Consider the following 18,637-nt stretch of genomic DNA (forward strand, 5'->3'; position numbering starts at 1 on the left):
TTTTTTTATTATATCAATTACAATCACAAGGGGGCACCCAGGTTTGAACTGGGGACATTTCGATCTGCAGTCGAATGCTCTACCACTGAGCTATACCCCCTTTATCGTTTAAAAAGAGGACAAAATAACAAATTTTGTGCTGAATCTATCAAATATTTTTTAATTTGATTAGAATTGGACATGAAGCCCTGCGTTGATAAGCTAAGCTGATCTGTTTTGGGATCTTGTATTTCAAAATTGCTTTCACTATTCGTTCATCTTTCCCTAATTTTATTAAGCATACAGAATAATAGCAGAAAGTTTGTGTTAAAAAACGGCAAGGAATCCGATTTCGATGCTTGATCACATTGAATAAAATAAAAAGACTTTACACAACAGCTAATTTGGTTTCTTGGTAGAAAAGAAATTAGATCTAAATGAGAAACATGGTGTGCTTCAATAACCGTACGTACAATTTCAGAAATAACTCAATTTTTTTAGTATTTCTTGAGTACATATAGTTTAGGAAATTCCACAATCCGTAAGCTTATTCACTCAGTTTTTTTATTATATCAATTATAATCACAAGGGGGCACCTAGGTTTGAACTAGGGACATTTCGATCTGCAGTCGAATGCTCTACCAATGAGCTATACCCCCTTGATCGGTTAAAAAGAGGACAAAATAACAAATTTTCTGCTGAATCTATCAAATATTTTTTAATTTGATTAGAATTGGACATGAAGCCCTGCGTTGATAAGCTAAGCTGATCTGTTTTGGGATCTTGTATTTCAAAATTGCTTTCACTATTCGCTCATCTTTCCCTAATTTTATTAAGCATACAGAATAGTAGCAGAAAGTTTGTGTTCAAAAACGGCAAGGAATCCGATTTCGATGCTTGATCACATTGAATAAAATAAACAGACTTTACACAACAGCTAATTTGGTTTCTTGGTAGAAAAGAAATTAGATCTAAATGAGAAACATGGTGTGCTTCAATAACCGTACGTACAATTTCAGAAATAACTAAATTTTTTTAGTATTTCTTGAGTACTTATAGTTTAGGAAATTCAACAATCCGTAGGCATATTCACTTTTTTTTTTATTATATCAATTATAATCACAAGGGGGCACCCAGGTTTGAACTGGGGACATTTCGATCTGCAGTCGAATGCTCTACCACTGAGCTATACCCCCTTTATCGTTTAAAAAGAGGACAAAATAACAAATTTTGTGCTGAATCTATCAAATATTTTTTAATTTGATTAGAATTGGACATGAAGCCCTGCGTTGATAAGCTAAGCTGATCTGTTTTGGGATCTTGTATTTCAAAATTGCTTTCACTATTCGCTCATCTTTCCCTAATTTTATTAAGCATACAGAATAATAGCAGAAAGTTTGTGTTCAAAAACGGCAAGGAATCCAATTTCGATGCTTGATCACATTGAATAAAATAAACAGACTTTACACAACAGCTAATTTGGTTTCTTGGTAGAAAAGAAATTAGATCTAAATGAGAAACATGGTGTGCTTCAATAACCGTACGTACAATTTCAGAAATAACTAAATTTTTTTAGTATTTCTTGAGTACTTATAGTTTAGGAAATTCAACAATCCGTAGGCATATTCACTTTTTTATTATTATATCAATTATAATCACAAGGGGGCACCCAGGTTTGAACTGGGGACATTTCGATCTGCAGTCGAATGCTCTACCACTGAGCTATACCCCCTTTATCGTTTAAAAAGAGGACAAAATAACAAATTTTGTGCTGAATCTATCAAATATTTTTTAATTTGATTAGAATTGGACATGAAGCCCTGCGTTGATAAGCTAAGCTGATCTGTTTTGGGATCTTGTATTTCAAAATTGCTTTCACTATTCGCTCATCTTTCCCTAATTTTATTAAGCATACAGAATAATAGCAGAAAGTTTGTGTTCAAAAACGGCAAGGAATCCAATTTCGATGCTTGATCACATTGAATAAAATAAACAGACTTTACACAACAGCTAATTTGGTTTCTTTGTAGAAAAGAAATTAGATCTAAATGAGAAACATGGTGTGCTTCAATAACCGTACGTACAATTTCAGAAATAACTCAATTTCTTTAGTATTTCTTGAGTACACATAGTTTTGGAAATTCCACAATCCGTAAGCTAATTCACTCAGTTTTTTTATTATATCAAATATAATCACAAGGGGGCACCCAGGTTTGAATAGGGACATTTCGATCTGCAGTCGAATGCTCTACCACTGAGCTATACCCCTTGATCGGTTAAAAGAGGACAAAATAACAAATTTTTGCTGAATCTATCAAATATTTTTAATTTGATTAGAATTGGACATGAACCTCGTTGATAAGCTAAGCTATCTGTTTTGGGATCTTGTATTTCAAAATTGCTTTCACTATTCGCTCATCTTTCCTAATTTTATTAAGCATACAGAATAATAGCAGAAAGTTTGTGTTCAAAAACGGCAAAACCGATTTCGATGCTTGATCACATTGAATAAAATAAACAGACTTTACACAACAGCTAATTTGGTTTCTTGGTAGAAAAGAAATTAGATCTAAATGAGAAACATGGTGTCTTCAATAACCGTGTACAATTCAGAAATAACTAAATTTTTTAGTATTTCTCTTATAGTTTAGGAAATCAACAATCCGAGGTTTTTTCTTTTTTTTTATTATATCAATTATAATCACAAGGGGCACCCAGGTTTGAACTGGGGACATTTCGATCTGCAGTCGAATGCTCTACCACTGAGCTATACCCCTTTATCGTTTAAAAGAGGACAAAATAACAAATTTTGTGCTGAATCTATCAAATATTTTTAATTTGATTAGAATTGGACATGAAGCCCTGCGTTGATAAGCTAAGCTGATCTGTTTTGGGATCTTGTATTTCAAAATTGCTTTCACTATTCGCTCATCTTTCCCTAATTTTATTAAGCATACAGAATAATAGCAGAAAGTTTGTGTTCAAAAACGGCAAGGAATCAATTTCGATGCTTGATCACATTAATAAAAAAACAACTTACACAACAGCTAATTTGGTTTCTTTAGAAAAGAAATTAGATCTAAATGAAAACATGGTGTGCTTCAATAACCTGTACAATTTCAGAAATAACTAAATTTTTTTAGTATTTCTTGAGTACATAGTTTAGGAAATTCAACAACCGTAGGCATATTCACTTTTTTTTATTATATCAATTATAATCACAAGGGGCACCCAGGTTTGAACTGGGACATTGATGCAGTCAACTCCCAACCCACGTTATTTGTCTTTTTTTATTATTTTTTCTTTTAAGTATTTATTATATAAATAATCACCCAGGTTTGAACTAGGGACATTTCGATCTGCAGTCGAATGCTCTACCACTGAGCTATACCCCATTGATCGGTTAAAAAGAGGACAAAATAACAAATTTTGTGCTGAATCTATCAAATATTTTTTAATTTGATTAGAATTGGACATGAAGCCCTGCGTTGATAAGCTAAGCTGATCTGTTTTGGGATCTTGTATTTCAAAATTGCTTTCACTATTCGCTCATCTTTCCCTAATTTTATTAAGCATACAGAATAATAGCAGAAAGTTTGTGTTCAAAAACGGCAAGGAATCCGATTTCGATGCTTGATCACACTGAATAAAATAAACAGACTTTACACAACAGCTAATTTGGTTTCTTGGTAGAAAAGAAATTAGATCTAAATGAGAAACATGGTGTGCTTCAATAACCGTACGTACAATTTCAGAAATAACTAAATTTTTTTAGTATTTCTTGAGTACTTATAGTTTAGGAAATTCAACAATCCGTAGGCTTATTCACTTTTTTTTTATTATATCAATTATAATCACAAGGGGGCACCCAGGTTTGAACTGGGGACATTTCGATCTGCAGTCGAATGCTCTACCACTGAGCTATACCCCCTTTATCGTTTAAAAAGAGGACAAAATAACAAATTTTGTGCTGAATCTATCAAATATTTTTTAATTTGATTAGAATTGGACATGAAGCCCTGCGTTGATAAGCTAAGCTGATCTGTTTTGGGATCTTGTATTTCAAAATTGCTTTCACTATTCGCTCATCTTTCCCTAATTTTATTAAGCATACAGAATAATAGCAGAAAGTTTGTGTTCAAAAACGGCAAGGAATCCGATTTCGATGCTTGATCACATTTAATAAAATAAACAGACTTTACACAACAGCTAATTTGGTTTCTTGGTAGAAAAGAAATTAGATCTAAATGAGAAACATGGTGTGCTTCAATAACCGTACGTACAATTTCAGAAATAACTAAATTTTTTTAGTATTTCTTGAGTACTTATAGTTTAGGAAATTCAACAATCCGTAGTCATATTCACTTTTTTTTTTATTATATCAATTATAATCACAAGGGGGCACCCAGGTTTGAACTGGGGACATTTCGATCTGCAGTCGAAAGCTCTACCACTGAGCTATACCCCCTTTATCGTTTAAAAAGAGGACAAAATAACAAATTTTCTGCTGAATCTATCAAATATTTTTTAATTTGATTAGAATTGGACATGAAGCCCTGCGTTGATAAGCTAAGCTGATCTGTTTTGGGATCTTGTATTTCAAAATTGCTTTCACTATTCGCTCATCTTTCCCTAATTTTATTAAGCATACAGAATAATAGCAGAAAGTTTGTGTTCAAAAACGGCAAGGAATCCGATTTCGATGCTTGATCACATTGAATAAAATAAACAGACTTTACACAACAGCTAATTTGGTTTCTTGGTAGAAAAGAAATTAGATCTAAATGAGAAACATGGTGTGCTTCAATAACCGTACGTACAATTTCAGAAATAACTAAATTTTTTTAGTATTTCTTGAGTACTTATAGTTTAGGAAATTCAACAATCCGTAGGCTTATTCACTTTTTTTTATTATATCAATTACAATCACAAGGGGGCAAGGTTTGAACTGGGGACATTTCGATCTGCAGTCGAATGCTCTACCACTGAGCTATACCCCCTTTATCGTTTAAAAAGAGGACAAAATAACAAATTTTGTGCTGAATCTATCAAATATTTTTTAATTTGATTAGAATTGGACATGAAGCCCTGCGTTGATAAGCTAAGCTGATCTGTTTTGGGATCTTGTATTTCAAAATTGCTTTCACTATTCGCTCATCTTTCCCTAATTTTATTAAGCATACAGAATAATAGCAGAAAGTTTGTGTTAAAAAACGGCAAGGAATCCGATTTCGATGCTTGATCACATTGAATAAAATAAAAAGACTTTACACAACAGCTAATTTGGTTTCTTGGTAGAAAAGAAATTAGATCTAAATGAGAAACATGGGGCCGTATTCTAGCCTTGACTTAAGCATGGAATTTTTTCTTAACTTACTGTTTTTTGCTTAAAAATCCAATTTATGCTTGGATTTACCTAAAACCGTATTCTAGCTTTTCTCAACTCACCTTTTTTTCTTAAGAAATATTTTGAACTTGTCTTTTAAAACTTAAGATAGCAAATTTTTGTAAGCCAACTATTAGTTGGCTTACAGCGGTTATTTTCTTAAAATTCCGTGCTAAGGCTAATGCTTACAGCTATTGTTGTCCTAGTTTTTAGTATTTTCACGTGTCATTGTTTTGATTATCAAGTAACAACATCTAGTGGTCTAGTGAGAATTGAAGATGAATAACATCGACGAGTTCGAACGTCACTTTGATGTTTTGAACGAAGTTTTAAATAGTGACAATGACAGTGATGCGAATGAGGATGAATTGTATGAAAAACGAATAGAAGTGAGAAGGAGAATGGTTCCGTTTTATCGTAAACGTGCTGATATTTTTGATCTATTTGACGATAATAAAATTTACAAAGTATTTAGATTCGATAAAGCTTCTATTTGGTATATCGAAGGTATTCTCTATTTCATATTATTAGTAGTCTTAAGCTACTACAACATTTCCATGTGTATTAACTGTTGCATTGGCTGATTAACCATAGGAATCATTTCCAACAAATTGGGCCGCAAGTTGTTTGTAGACCAATTACAATCAACAATCAAGTTTACATTAAACTAATAAGCAACACAATTATAGCTAAGTTAACTTTCTTGCGATGTACTAATCAACTAAAGTTTCTATTTGGAATGACGACCACGCTTTTTCTTTTATTGATGGGGCCATTTCAATCTCGTAAGTCTATCACTAGCACAATAAACACAGTTCAAGATACCAAAACTGTCAATCAAAGAGTCTTATAACTTTAAAAATACTAACTAGATTCTAGCTCTAGCAGACGCCTTGTAATAATAATAAAGTAAACAGCATCTATTACTGTACGCAATGTCATGAAACGAATATTCTTATTGGTCGCTATAAGGTCCGCCCTCTAAGAAAATAAAAAATTCTATGCTTGAAAAATCTGATCTTAGAATTTGAACTTACACTAAGTTCAGAAATAAAAGTAAGAAAATTTAAGCTAGAATACGTGTTTATTGAAATGACGAACTTCCATTTTTTCCTTACTTACGTGAGGAAATTTTATAAGAAATTTTAGTAAGTTTAAGACCAGAATTTAAGCCAAGGCTAGAATACGGCCCATGGTGTGCTTCAATAACCGTACGTACAGTATCCTGCACAAAAATCCGAACACCGATTTAATTTTTTAAAGCCACCTATTGGCGGTGTAAAGGGTTTTTTGTTTGTTTTTCTTTAAGGGGGAGGGTAGACGGGGTGATGGACACGACAGGGTAGGGTTGGGTAAGTCTAGACATTTTAAAAAGGTGCCTTAAGGTATTACGCTTTAAGGCAAGTTACAGGTCGGGACATTTTTGCAACCCCCAGGGTGGTGTGTTTTTTAAAACGACAGTTGGAAATTTAGGGCTTGGGCTTGGTAATGTTGCCGAAACAATTTAGCTTATGTTCCAGCTGCCTTTAAATGTTTACGTCGATGTCAATGGCGTAGGTGTAGCGTTTCTGAATGTAATGCTGGAGATCGGCGTTCGATTCCAGATAAGGTGCTGAGTTAATATGGTTAACTTACGAGAAATTCTCGTTTATATATAAAACAAATTTTCATCGAGCAATATGTGCTTTATTTGTTTATTAAATAATTTAAAAAATAATAATCTCCTTCGTTCTAGAGAAATTAATATTTCCAGCAAATTCGAATGAAGAATATTATAACGATACCAAATATTTTGCAATTCCTTTATGGGAATCGAACTCTGATCTACGGCGTCGCAATCAGAGGCTCTACACATATGCCATCGGTATCGAGATAATTGTGCACAGGCAGCTATCTAATTTATTTGGGTAAGGAGTATTACATAGCCTAAGTCCAACATTTCCAACTGTCGTTTTAAAAAAACACACCACCCTGGGGGTTGCAAAAATGTCCCGACCTGTTACTTGCCTTAAAGCGTAATACCTTAAGGCATAAAAAAAATGTCTAGACTTACCCAACCCTGCCCTATGTGTCCATCGGGGTGATGGACACATAGGGCAGGGTCTACTCTCCCTCTTAAAGAAAAACAAACAAAAAACCCTTTACCCCGCCAATAGGTGGCTTTAAAAAATTAAATCGGTGTTCGGATTTTTGTGCAGGATACTGTACAATTTCAGATATAACTCAATTTTTTTAGTTTTTCTTGAGTACATTTAGTTTAGGAAATTCCATAATCCGTAAGCTTATTCACTCAGTTTTTTTATTATATCAATTATAATCACAAGGGGGCACCCAGGTTTGAACTGGGGACATTTCGATCTGCAGTCGAATGCTCTACCACTGAGCCATACCCCCTTGATCGATTAAATAGAGGAAAAAATAAAAAATTTTGTGCTGAATCTATCAAATATTTTTTAATTTGATTAGAATTGGACATGAAGCCCTGCGTTGATAAGCTAAGCTGATCTGTTTTGGGATCTTGTATTTCAAAATTGCTTTCACTATTCGCTCATCTTTCCCTAATTTTATTAAGCATACAGAATAATAGCAGAAAGTTTGTGTTCAAAAACGGCAAGGAATCCGATTTCGATGCTTGATCACATTGAATAAAATAAACAGACTTTACACACCAGCTAATTTGGTTTCTTGGTAGAAAAGAAATTAGATCTAAATGAGAAACATGGTGTGCTTCAATAACCGTACGTACAATTTCAGAAATAACTAAATTTTTTTAGAATTTCTTGAGTACTTATAGTTTAAGAAATTCAACAATCCGTAGGCTTATTCACTTTTTTTTTTTATTATATCAATTATAATCACAAGGGGGCACCCAGGTTTGAACTGGGGACATTTCGATCTGCAGTCGAATGCTCTACCACTGAGCTATACCCCCTTGATCGGTTAAAAAGAGGACAAAATAACAAATTTTCTGCTGAATCTATCAAATATTTTTTAATTTGATTAGAATTGGACATGAAGCCCTGCGTTGATAAGCTAAGCCGATCTGTTTTGGGATCTTGTATTTCAAAATTGCTTTCACTATTCGCTCATCTTTCCCTAATTTTATTAAGCATACAGAATAATAGCAGAAAGTTTGTGTTCAAAAACGGCAAGGAATCCGATTTCGATGCTTGATCACATTGAATAAAATAAACAGACTTTACACAACAGCTAATTTGGTTTCTTGGTAGAAAAGAAATTAGATCTAAATGAGAAACATGGTGTGCTTCAATAACCGTACGTACAATTTCAGAAATAACTAAATTTTTTTAGTATTTCTTGAGTACTTATAGTTTAGGAAATTCAACAATCCGTAGGCTTATTCACTTTTTTTTATTATATCAATTATAATCACAAGGGGGCACCCAGGTTTGAACTGGGGACATTTCGATCTGCAGTCGAATGCTCTACCACTGAGCTATACCCCCTTCATCGTTTAAAAAGAGGACAAAATAGCAAATTTTGTGCTGAATCTATCAAATATTTTTTAATTTGATTAGAATTGGACATGAAGCCCTGCGTTGATAAGCTAAGCTGATCTGTTTTGGGATCTTGTATTTCAAAATTGCTTTCACTATTCGCTCATCTTTCCCTAATTTTATTAAGCATACAGAATAATAGCAGAAAGTTTGTGTTCAAAAACGGCAAGGAATCCGATTTCGATGCTTGATCACATTGAATAAAATAAACAGACTTTACACAACAGCTAATTTGGTTTCTTGGTAGAAAAGAAATTAGATCTAAATGAGAAACATGGTGTGCTTCAATAACCGTACGAACAATTTCAGAAATAACTCAATTTTTTTAGTTTTTCTTGAGTACATTTAGTTTAGGAAATTCCATAATCCGTAAGCTTATTCACTCAGACTTTTCATTATATCAATTTTAATCACAAGGGGGCACCCAGGTTTGAACTGGGGACATTTCGATCTGCAGTCGAATGCTCTACCACTGAGCCATACCCCCTTGATCGATTAAATAGAGGAAAAAATAACAAATTTTGTGCTGAATCTATCAAATATTTTTTAATTTGATTAGAATTGGACATGAAGCCCTGCGTTGATAAGCTAAGCTGATCTGTTTTGGGATCTTGTATTTCAAAATTGCTTTCACTATTCGCTCATCTTTCCCTAATTTTATTAAGCATACAGAATAATAGCAGAAAGTTTGTGTTCAAAAACGGCAAGGAATCCGATTTCGATGCTTGATCACGTTAAATAAAATAAACAGACTTTGAACAACAGTTTATTTGGTTTCTTGGTAGAAAGAAAATTAGATCTAAATAAGAAAACATGATGTGCTTCAATAACCGTACGTACAATTCAAGAAAAAGCTAGAATTTTTAAATATTTCTTGAGTACATCTAGTCTAGGAAATTCCATAAACCGTAAGCTTATTCACTCAGTATCTTTTATTATATCAATTATAATCACAAGAGGGCACCCAGATTTGAACTGGGGACATTTCGATCTGCAGTAGAATGCTCTACCACTGAGCTATACCCACTTGATCGGGTTAAAAGAGGACAAAATGACAAATTTTGTGCTGAATCTATGAAATATTTCTTAATTTGATTAGAATTGGACATGAAGCCCTGCGTTGATAAGCTAAGCTGATCTGTTTTGGGATCTTGTATTTCAAAATCGCTTACACTATTCGCTCATCTTTCCCTAATTTTATTAAGTATACAGAATAATAGCAGAAAATTTGTGTTCAAAAACAGCAAAGAATCTGATTTCGATGCTTGATCACGTTAAAAAAATAAACAGACTATAAACAACAGCTAATTTGGTTTCTTGGTAGAAAGGAAATTAGATCTAAATAAGAAAACATGGTGTGCTTCAGTAAACGTACGTACAATTCCAGAAAAAACTCGATTTTTTAAATATTTCTTGAGTATATATAGTCTAGGAAATTCGATAATCCGTAAGCTTATTCACTCAGTATCTTTTATTATATCAATTATAATCACAAGGGGGCACCCAGGTTGAAAATGGGGACATTTCGATCTGCAGTCGAATGCTCTACCACTGAGCTATACCCCCTTGATCGGTTAAAAAGAGGACAAAATAACAATTTTTTTGCTGAATCTATCAAATATTTTTTAATTTGATTAGAATTGGACATGAAGCCCTGCGTTGATAAGCTAAGCTGATCGGTTTTGGGATCTTGTATTTCAAAATTGCTTTCACTATTCGCTCATCTTTCCCTAATTTTATTAAGCACACAGAATAATAACAGAAAGTTTGTGTTGAAAAACGGCAAGGAATCCGATTTCGATGCTGGATCACGTTAAATAAAATAAACAGACTTTAAACAACAGCTAATTTGGTTTCTTGTTAGAAAGAAAATTGGATCTTAATAAGAAAACATGGTGTGCTTCAATAACCGTACGTACAATTGTTGAATACTAGAGGCGCGCGTAGCGATCCGAAGAGTAATCGGAATTACACGAGAAATTAGAAGTGAGACCCTAAGGGTGTAGACACAATGTATTTAGGGATTTAACTCATAACAAAGAACAAAAAACTATCTCGCACTGGACAATGCCCCCAATACTTCAGACATTTAGCGACTGGGAAACAAAACATAAAGGTAACTAAAACGGCGTTGGCCGGACATAAAGGCGGAGGGAGAAAAAAAAATAAAAACTAGAGAACCGGAAGTCTTCCGAATGAAAACAAACGTGAACATGAAGTGCCTGGGAGGAAAAAACCTGGAAACCAGGAAAAACCCAAGCGAAGACTTCTTGAGATGACGGACGGCCAGATCTTGTGACGTTGGACTGACACTTTTAAGGCCCGTACTAGCTCTGCCCGTTCTTCCTTCCACCTGCGTTATTTGTCTTTCGGAACTGAGACCTGGACTCGGTAGTAAACAAAACAATAAGAAATACAACAACCAGCATCACACAAAAAATGATCGTAGGAGGGAGGGGGGAGGAGACCCTTAGGGTCTCACTTCTCATTTCTCGTGTAATTCCAATTACTCTTCGGATCGCTACGCGATCCTCTAGTAATCAACAATTACACTTCGAAACGCTACGTTTCGACCCTAAGGGTTACTTCAAAGCGTGATGCGCTTAGACTGAGTTGTTTAACACAGCCGCAGCCACTGATGAGACTGATTCTCTCCTGTAGAATCTACTAAAGGTCGATTCGGCCGCCCAACAGCCCGCGCGTAGAATTGCGTCGATAGAGAGACCTGAGGTCGCGGCTTTTGAAGCTGCTGCACCCCTAGTTGAATGCGCACTGAACACCGACGTTTCAACTCCGGTGGATCCAATGAAACACTTAATCCAACGGCTGATCTTGTTGGACGAAACTTCACGGAATGGAGAGATTAACGCGATAAAAACATGAGAGGGCGCCGAGACGGCTCGGCTGTTCCCTGTACGTTCGATATAGGATTGGAGAGCGCATACCGGGCAACATAACTTCTCCTGTAGGCGGGAAAAAAACAACACTTGCAGAGCCCCGTTGTGTTGAGCCTTTCTAGGCTTAGAAAGGGAAAATTTTACGCCGGAATCTGAAAAAACTAAAGAATCAGTTGAGATGGCCGCCATCTCCGAAACACGTAAAAGAGACGCCAACGCCATAAGAGTAACTGTTTTGAGGGTTAGGTTTTTAATAGACAACCGAGAATTTTCGCCTAGCACTGACACGAAACGAACCACTAGCTCCGGGTCCCAAATGGAATTATACTTCGGTTTAGGCGGATTAATGTTGTAACACCCACTCATCAAACTTTTCACTAGAGGGTGCTGACCTATCGGGCGGTTGTCAATGTGTGGAATGGTGCTGGACAGCATGGAACAATATACATTAATGGTGCTATAGGCCTTTTCTTCCGTATGAAGCGAGGCCAAAAATTCCAAAATAGAACCTAAAGGAGGTGACAAGGGATTCTCACTCCTACAAAGGCACCAATCAGCCCAATTTCTCCAAGCCGACCCGTAAGCTGCGTGAGTGGCCGGACAATTTCCGAGCAAGAGAATGTTGACCAACGACTTCGAAAATCCTTGCAAATGGAAGGATTTCCGGATAATTTCCAGGCGGCTAGCCGGAGCGATCCTGTCGACAGAAGTGGATGGGGAATCCCGAGCGGAGAGACAGGAGTGACGCCGTCAGCTTCAGTATAAGAGGAACGTCGCAAACGAGCTCCAGGAGAACCGGAAACCACGGTTGAGTCGGCCACACTGGGCAAACCAGAACAATGTTAGCCCTTTCCCTGGAAATTTTTTCAAGACATTTGAAAATAAGGGCAAAGGGAGGGAAGGCGTAGCCCGATAACCCCTTCCAATTGCGAGCGAACGCATTGACACCCGCAGCGCCCGGTTGAGGGCCCCAAGAGAAGAAATTTGGCAACTGCGCGTTCCACGCTAAGCAAAAAAAAACCCGTTCGCGACGGGAAAAACCGTTGACGCGATCAAATGTATTTCGGCACAACATCCAATCGCTGGAATCACATTCTGAACGGGATTCTCTATCGGCCACCACGTTTAGGACCCCAGCCAAGTGAACTGCCTCCACCGATAAGCGGCGGGACTCGCAAAATTCGGTTAAGCGAACGGCTGCTGTCTATAACGCCAAGGAGCGCGTTCCTCCATTTTTATTAATGTAGCACACGGCGGTAGTGTTGTCGAGATACAATCGCACTGAGAGCTCCCGGGCATCACCCAGGAAAGACTTAAGAGAAAACAGAGCGCCACAGCGTTCCAGCTCATTAATATGTTTAGCCGAATCCGACCACGTCCAAGGGCTCCGCGCCGTGACGCCATTGCAAACTGAGCACCAGCCTGATAATGAAGCGTCGGAACATATCTCCACATCCGGAACTTTCGGGAAAAATTGCTTCCCGTTAACAGAAGCTAAATTTGCCAGCCACCACTCGAGATCAACTCTAGCGGCTAGTGGCAAGACGTGACGAACCGATAAATTTCCCTGCGCTTTTTTAGACTCACTGATATAAAAGCGTTGCATACTCCGATAATGAGACTGGGCGAAAGGAATAGTAGGGATCCCCCTATTAAAATTCCCCAAAACAGAAGCGATAATGCGCAACGACACCGTGTTGGCCTCCAGGGCCTATTTACAACATATCCCGGACCAAAATGACTCTCCTTTCCAGGAGTGCAAAGGACATATCAATCGAGTTAACCACAATTCCCAGATACTGAATAATTTGGGTCGGGATAGCGACCGATTTCACCCATTTAATTATAAAACCCAAACTCTCAAGCAAGGAAATGGCCAACGATAGATCGGAAAGAGCGCCCTCCCTCGTGCTGCTAAAAAACAAAAGGTCGTCCAAATAGATTACCAAACGAATTTCCCTTTTTCTAAGCCCGGCCATGACAACTTTCATTAACTTGGTGAAAACGCGGGGGGCAGGGGCAAGACCGAAGGCCATACAACGAAACTCGAAAATCCTGCCATTCCAAGAAAAACGAAGGAATTTACAGAACGGCTCGCGCACGCCAACTAAAAAATATGCATCGTTAAGGTCAATTTTAACCATAAAGTCCCCCTCCTTTAGAACCGACCTTACCGAGTTCAAATTCTCCATTTTGAAATGTTCGTAACGGATGCATCTGTTCAATGGGCGCAAATTTACGAAAGGTCTGAACAGGCCGTCACCACTTTTAGGGATGCAGAAAAAACGCACACAAAACCAGGAGAATTGTCAAAAATCTCAACAACCGCTTTCTTTTGTAAAAGGCTGTCGACTTCCGCATTACAAACAGCCGCCATCTCAACTGACATACTAATATCTCTCGGCAGGACGGTCTGAACCGGGACCGAAATAAAGTCAATATCCAAGCCATTGGAAACTGTATCTAAGACCCAAGGATCGTCGGTGATAGAAGCCCAAGCAGATGCAAACAACCGCAAACGTCCACCAATGCTTGGAGGTGGGGAGATGACGGGCAGAAAAGGGGAATTAGTAATTGAAAACCTCGGCACATACCTTCTGTCGTTGCTGAGATTATTTTTGGCCTTCTGAAATCCATTTCTCTTTCCCTGGAATCTGAAATCGCGGAAGCCCTCGCGGCGTCGGCTCTCATAAGGTGGACCAGCAGTCTGACCGTGGCGGGCTGGACGGAAACCCGGTTTCCTCCTGCTTCTCGCGAGTGAAGCGGGATCCGAGGCCGCATCAGCTCTGTCCGCCTCATTAAGTGTGACATCATTCTGCGCTTCCTTAAGTTTGCGGGACAGAAAAACGTCGGTGAACAAGAGCTCTCGAGCCTGCTTGCCCTCCGCGAATGCGCTCTTTTCCTCCAGAAGAAATTCCAAGTGAGGCTCAACTTTCTTCACGTATGCTTCACGTCTCAACTTAGTGATATTGGCGTACGCACGACCCCACTGCTGCAGGGATGCTTCCACTGTGCGCCTAATTCTTGCTTCCATCGGTGACGGATTCTCCGTTTGACTGTCACTAAAATTTATCACCCGCTCAGCCAGTTCTATGAGTGGGGGAGTTATGTCCATAATTTTTTGTTGGAATTTTGTTAGCGCCTCATCTTCATTCTGGACTTCCTTAAGCATAGATTTCGTCTTAGCTCGGTGCAGCAGATAGTTGTCCATCCTGGGAGGCTTCAACGAGAAGCCGCCTTCCTCAAAAGAAAGAGAAAACTCGGCCGAAATCGACTTCGATTGCGCTGTAGTAATGCCTGACGTAAAATAGCCTGAAATTTCGTTGCAAAGGGACGAAGAAATCGAAGGACAGGGAGTAACTTCATCATCGAACGTAACATCAGGACCCCCGTCTGCCTGTAGAGTGGGTTCCTGTGGAATCTCTTGGCCTGGTAACTGAGAAGGAGCATTATGCGGTGGATCCTGAACTAGGGGCACTGAAGACGCACTCGAACGAACCATTTCCACGTCGGCCCGTCGGCTTAATTCTTCTTGCTCGAGCGAAGCCGTTCTAAATAAAGCGCTGCCTCCTGATCGGCTAAAAAACGGCGACGCTGCTCATCTTCCTCGCGGCGTCGTTCCTCGTCTTCGCGACGCCAATCTAAGTCGTACCTAAGGCCCGAAGAATGAAAACGATCCCCATGCCATGCTTGATTCCGCCGAAACGCCTCATCCCGACGCCACTCTTCGTCCCTACGGAACGGATCTGACTCGTACGAATAGTCCGCCTGACGCAACTGTAGCGTTGCAAATTTAGTTTTGCCGATATCTGGTTTTATCTTGTTATTTGGTTTTATTTCTTTTATTTAGTTTTATTTAGTTTTATTTAATTTCGTTTTTTTTTAACCCGATAATTTTTATCGAGTATTCACTTTTTTTATGAGAAACTCGATTGAAAACTCGATAATAAAAGGGAAATTTTTAGACGAAATTTTGTCACATTTTTCACAATTTGGCAACATGCAATGCCCAACGATCGGGATTGCAATTGCAGACTATAATTTAACGATTAAAACTCAAAAGTCAGAAACAGGCACTTTGTAAAAAAAGACGCATTGTTATGACTGATTCTTCTTCCAAATCTGAACAGCAGTTACTCAAAGAAGAAATCGAAAAAGAACTGGAAGAATACTTTTCGTATTTGGATAAAAATTTGAATGCAACTGATCTGACTCTGAGCCAGGAAGATCCATCACACTTCTGGGTTCAAAATTCATTGCGATTTCCATACTTAAGCAAAACTGCATTCGACTTTTTAGCCATTCCTGCCACATCGGCCTCAACTGAACGGTTTTTTTCTGAGGCTGGGCTGAGTACCGATGGAAATCGAGGAAACATAGGTCCAAAATTACTCGAATCTGAGGCTTGCGCCAAATATAACTACAGGGAACTATTTAAGGACTTGTAAGTCGAATCAAATTTTCAGTTATCACTACCAATCATTTTACTGTTTTCAAGTTTGAATTATTTTTTTTTTGTTTTTTTTTTTCAATTGTACTATTGGATTAACTTAAAATACTCAAAATATTGAGAAATAATAACTAAGAACTGTTGCTAAAATGTTTTTTTTTCCATAAATAAAAGACAAAGAAGTGAAAAAAATTTATCGAGTTTATTATTTAATTATTATTTAGTTTAAATACCCAATAAAACCCAATAAATAATCAAATATTATCTAGTTAATTATCTATTTTTCAGAAAAAAATTCAATATTGATTTAGTTTTATTCCGTTTTTTAAAAAACCCGATTATTTAATTTTGTTTTATTGAGTTAAAAAAAAACTAAATTTGCAACGCTACGCCACTGCCTATCATTAAATTCGTGGTTTCCTGAACTAAAATGCCGATCCAGGTAGCCAGTCCAACGAGATGGCCCTGATTCACCACGATAATCTTGGCGATCCACATCGACATAACGATCATGACGGTAGCGACCGTCTTAATTACCTCCCTGTTCACGAAACTGGCCACGATGCTCAATGGAAGAGAAACGTCTCAAAGGAGACCGATCCCGACTAGCCCGATACTCCAACCTCACCGTAAAATCATCAAAATTGACACGATGACTGCTAGCCGAAACTGGACGAGCGACCAGACCGAGAACGAGCGGGAGAGCTGCGAGTGGCCCTTCGAGACCCAATATGAACAGTTGCAGCATGAAAGTCCAAATTACCGTACATATCGTCGTTTGGATGAAGCAAAATCTCTGAAACACTTTCTACTGACGGAGATCGAGCACGTGAGGACATGATAGTTACTAAGCTAAAAAAATGTCTGAAGTATTGGGGGCGTTGTCCGGTGCGAGGTAGTTATTTGTTCTTTGTTATGAGCTAAATCCCTAAATACATTGTGTCTACACCCATAGGGTCGAAACGTAGCGTTTCGAACTGTAATTTCAGGAATAACTCAATTGTTTAAGTATTTTTTGAGTACATATAGTGCAGGAAATTCCATAATCCGTAAGCTCATTCACTTAGTATCTTTTATAACATCAACAATAATCACAAGCGGGCACCCAGGTTTTAACTGGGGACATTTCGATCTGCAGTAGAATGCTCTACCACTAAGCCATACCCCCTTGATCAGTTAAAAAGAGGACAAAATGACAAATTTTGTGCTGAATCTGTCAAATATTTTTTAATTTGATTAGAATTGGACATGAAGCCCTGCGTTGATAAGCTAAGCTGATCTGTTTTGGGATCTTGTATTTCAAAATTGCTTTCACTATTCGCTCATCTTTCCCTAATTTTATTAAGCATGCAGAAAAATAGCAGAAAGTTTGTGTTCAAAAACGGCAAGGAATCCGATTTCGATGCTTGATCACGTTAAATAAAATAAACAGATTTTAAACAACAGCTAATTTGGTTTCTTGGTAGAAAGAAAATTAGATCTAAATAAGAAAACATGGAGTGCTTCAATAACCGTAGGGGAGACCAGACCCATATTGGACACTGTATCACATTGTACAGTGTCCGGAAAAATAGTAAAATAAGTTTTAAAAATCTCATTTTTATTTTTTATGTTAGTTTTTATGCATTCTTCATGAGTTTCAATTTTCATTCATTTATTTCTATTATTTTATGAGTTATTATACAAAAAAAAAACCAGATCAAAATTTACAAATTTGTCCGTTCAATTTATTGTGGTAACTCTTTCATTTAGTATTTGAAAATGAAACTACGTGCATGTATGTGTTTGGTAGCCATTCCTTTACACGCTGTAAAAAAGAAAAAATTATATGTGATGTACTGTGATAGTTATCACTCTTTTACCGGTATAGGGTGTTTTGGGGGAATATTGGACGATTAACTTGGGTGAAATTGGACAGCAAAGGGCGTGGAATGGAAGGAGCCTATTCAACGCGCGAAATTTAAAATTCCAGTTGACTAACAGATACGTAGCGCGCTCATTTTTACGATAGATAGCCAATAACTTTTAATTTGTATGTTTCTAGGTGCGTTTTCATAACAATAAATTAAGATTAAGATTTTGTTGAATTAACGATGCATTTTATTTCTGGTTGAACTGGTTTAAGACACCTTAACTGGAACATTTTTCCGTTTGACATTTGATTTAAATTTAAAATTTACGCACAACACAACACATAAAAAACAATGAGATTGGATTTTCTAGGTTTCTCTTGTGACTGGACGACAACGTTAAGTTGTACTTTAAATGAACATCACCGGACAAAACAAGGATTTAGAATTACAATTGTGCATGAACTAAGTTGACTTAAAGTGAAAATTCACTAACCAAACACAATAAATTGAAAAGAACATCGAGCTATAGGTTAGTAATTGCTCTTTTTTTAACA

At 37.3% G+C, this 18,637-nt stretch overlaps 13 non-coding genes across 13 annotated transcripts; all 13 read right to left on the reverse strand.

Annotated features, from left to right (window-relative positions):
- Positions 1–28: 28 nt before the first annotated feature.
- Trnac-gca lies at positions 29–100 on the reverse strand. The gene has a single exon. It is a non-coding gene; the product is annotated as a tRNA-Cys (tRNA).
- A 466-nt stretch (positions 101–566) lies between these two features.
- Positions 567–638, reverse strand: Trnac-gca. The gene has a single exon. It is a non-coding gene; the product is annotated as a tRNA-Cys (tRNA).
- Positions 639–1,103: 465 nt separating this feature from the next.
- Trnac-gca lies at positions 1,104–1,175 on the reverse strand. The gene has a single exon. It is a non-coding gene; the product is annotated as a tRNA-Cys (tRNA).
- A 464-nt stretch (positions 1,176–1,639) lies between these two features.
- On the reverse strand, positions 1,640–1,711 carry Trnac-gca. The gene has a single exon. It is a non-coding gene; the product is annotated as a tRNA-Cys (tRNA).
- Positions 1,712–2,684: 973 nt separating this feature from the next.
- Trnac-gca lies at positions 2,685–2,756 on the reverse strand. The gene has a single exon. It is a non-coding gene; the product is annotated as a tRNA-Cys (tRNA).
- A 1,082-nt stretch (positions 2,757–3,838) lies between these two features.
- On the reverse strand, positions 3,839–3,910 carry Trnac-gca. The gene has a single exon. It is a non-coding gene; the product is annotated as a tRNA-Cys (tRNA).
- A 465-nt stretch (positions 3,911–4,375) lies between these two features.
- Trnac-gca lies at positions 4,376–4,447 on the reverse strand. Its single transcript has one exon. It is a non-coding gene; the product is annotated as a tRNA-Cys (tRNA).
- Positions 4,448–7,687: 3,240 nt separating this feature from the next.
- On the reverse strand, positions 7,688–7,759 carry Trnac-gca. Its single transcript has one exon. It is a non-coding gene; the product is annotated as a tRNA-Cys (tRNA).
- Positions 7,760–8,225: 466 nt separating this feature from the next.
- Trnac-gca lies at positions 8,226–8,297 on the reverse strand. Its single transcript has one exon. It is a non-coding gene; the product is annotated as a tRNA-Cys (tRNA).
- Positions 8,298–8,760: 463 nt separating this feature from the next.
- On the reverse strand, positions 8,761–8,832 carry Trnac-gca. Its single transcript has one exon. It is a non-coding gene; the product is annotated as a tRNA-Cys (tRNA).
- A 466-nt stretch (positions 8,833–9,298) lies between these two features.
- Positions 9,299–9,370, reverse strand: Trnac-gca. The gene has a single exon. It is a non-coding gene; the product is annotated as a tRNA-Cys (tRNA).
- Positions 9,371–9,838: 468 nt separating this feature from the next.
- Trnac-gca lies at positions 9,839–9,910 on the reverse strand. The gene has a single exon. It is a non-coding gene; the product is annotated as a tRNA-Cys (tRNA).
- Positions 9,911–10,377: 467 nt separating this feature from the next.
- Trnac-gca lies at positions 10,378–10,449 on the reverse strand. Its single transcript has one exon. It is a non-coding gene; the product is annotated as a tRNA-Cys (tRNA).
- Between the last annotated feature and the right edge of the window lie 8,188 nt (positions 10,450–18,637).

Source organism: Daphnia magna, linkage group LG7 (assembly GCF_020631705.1).
Source record: "Daphnia magna isolate NIES linkage group LG7, ASM2063170v1.1, whole genome shotgun sequence".
NCBI classification, from domain to species: Eukaryota; Metazoa; Arthropoda; class Branchiopoda; order Diplostraca; family Daphniidae; genus Daphnia; species Daphnia magna.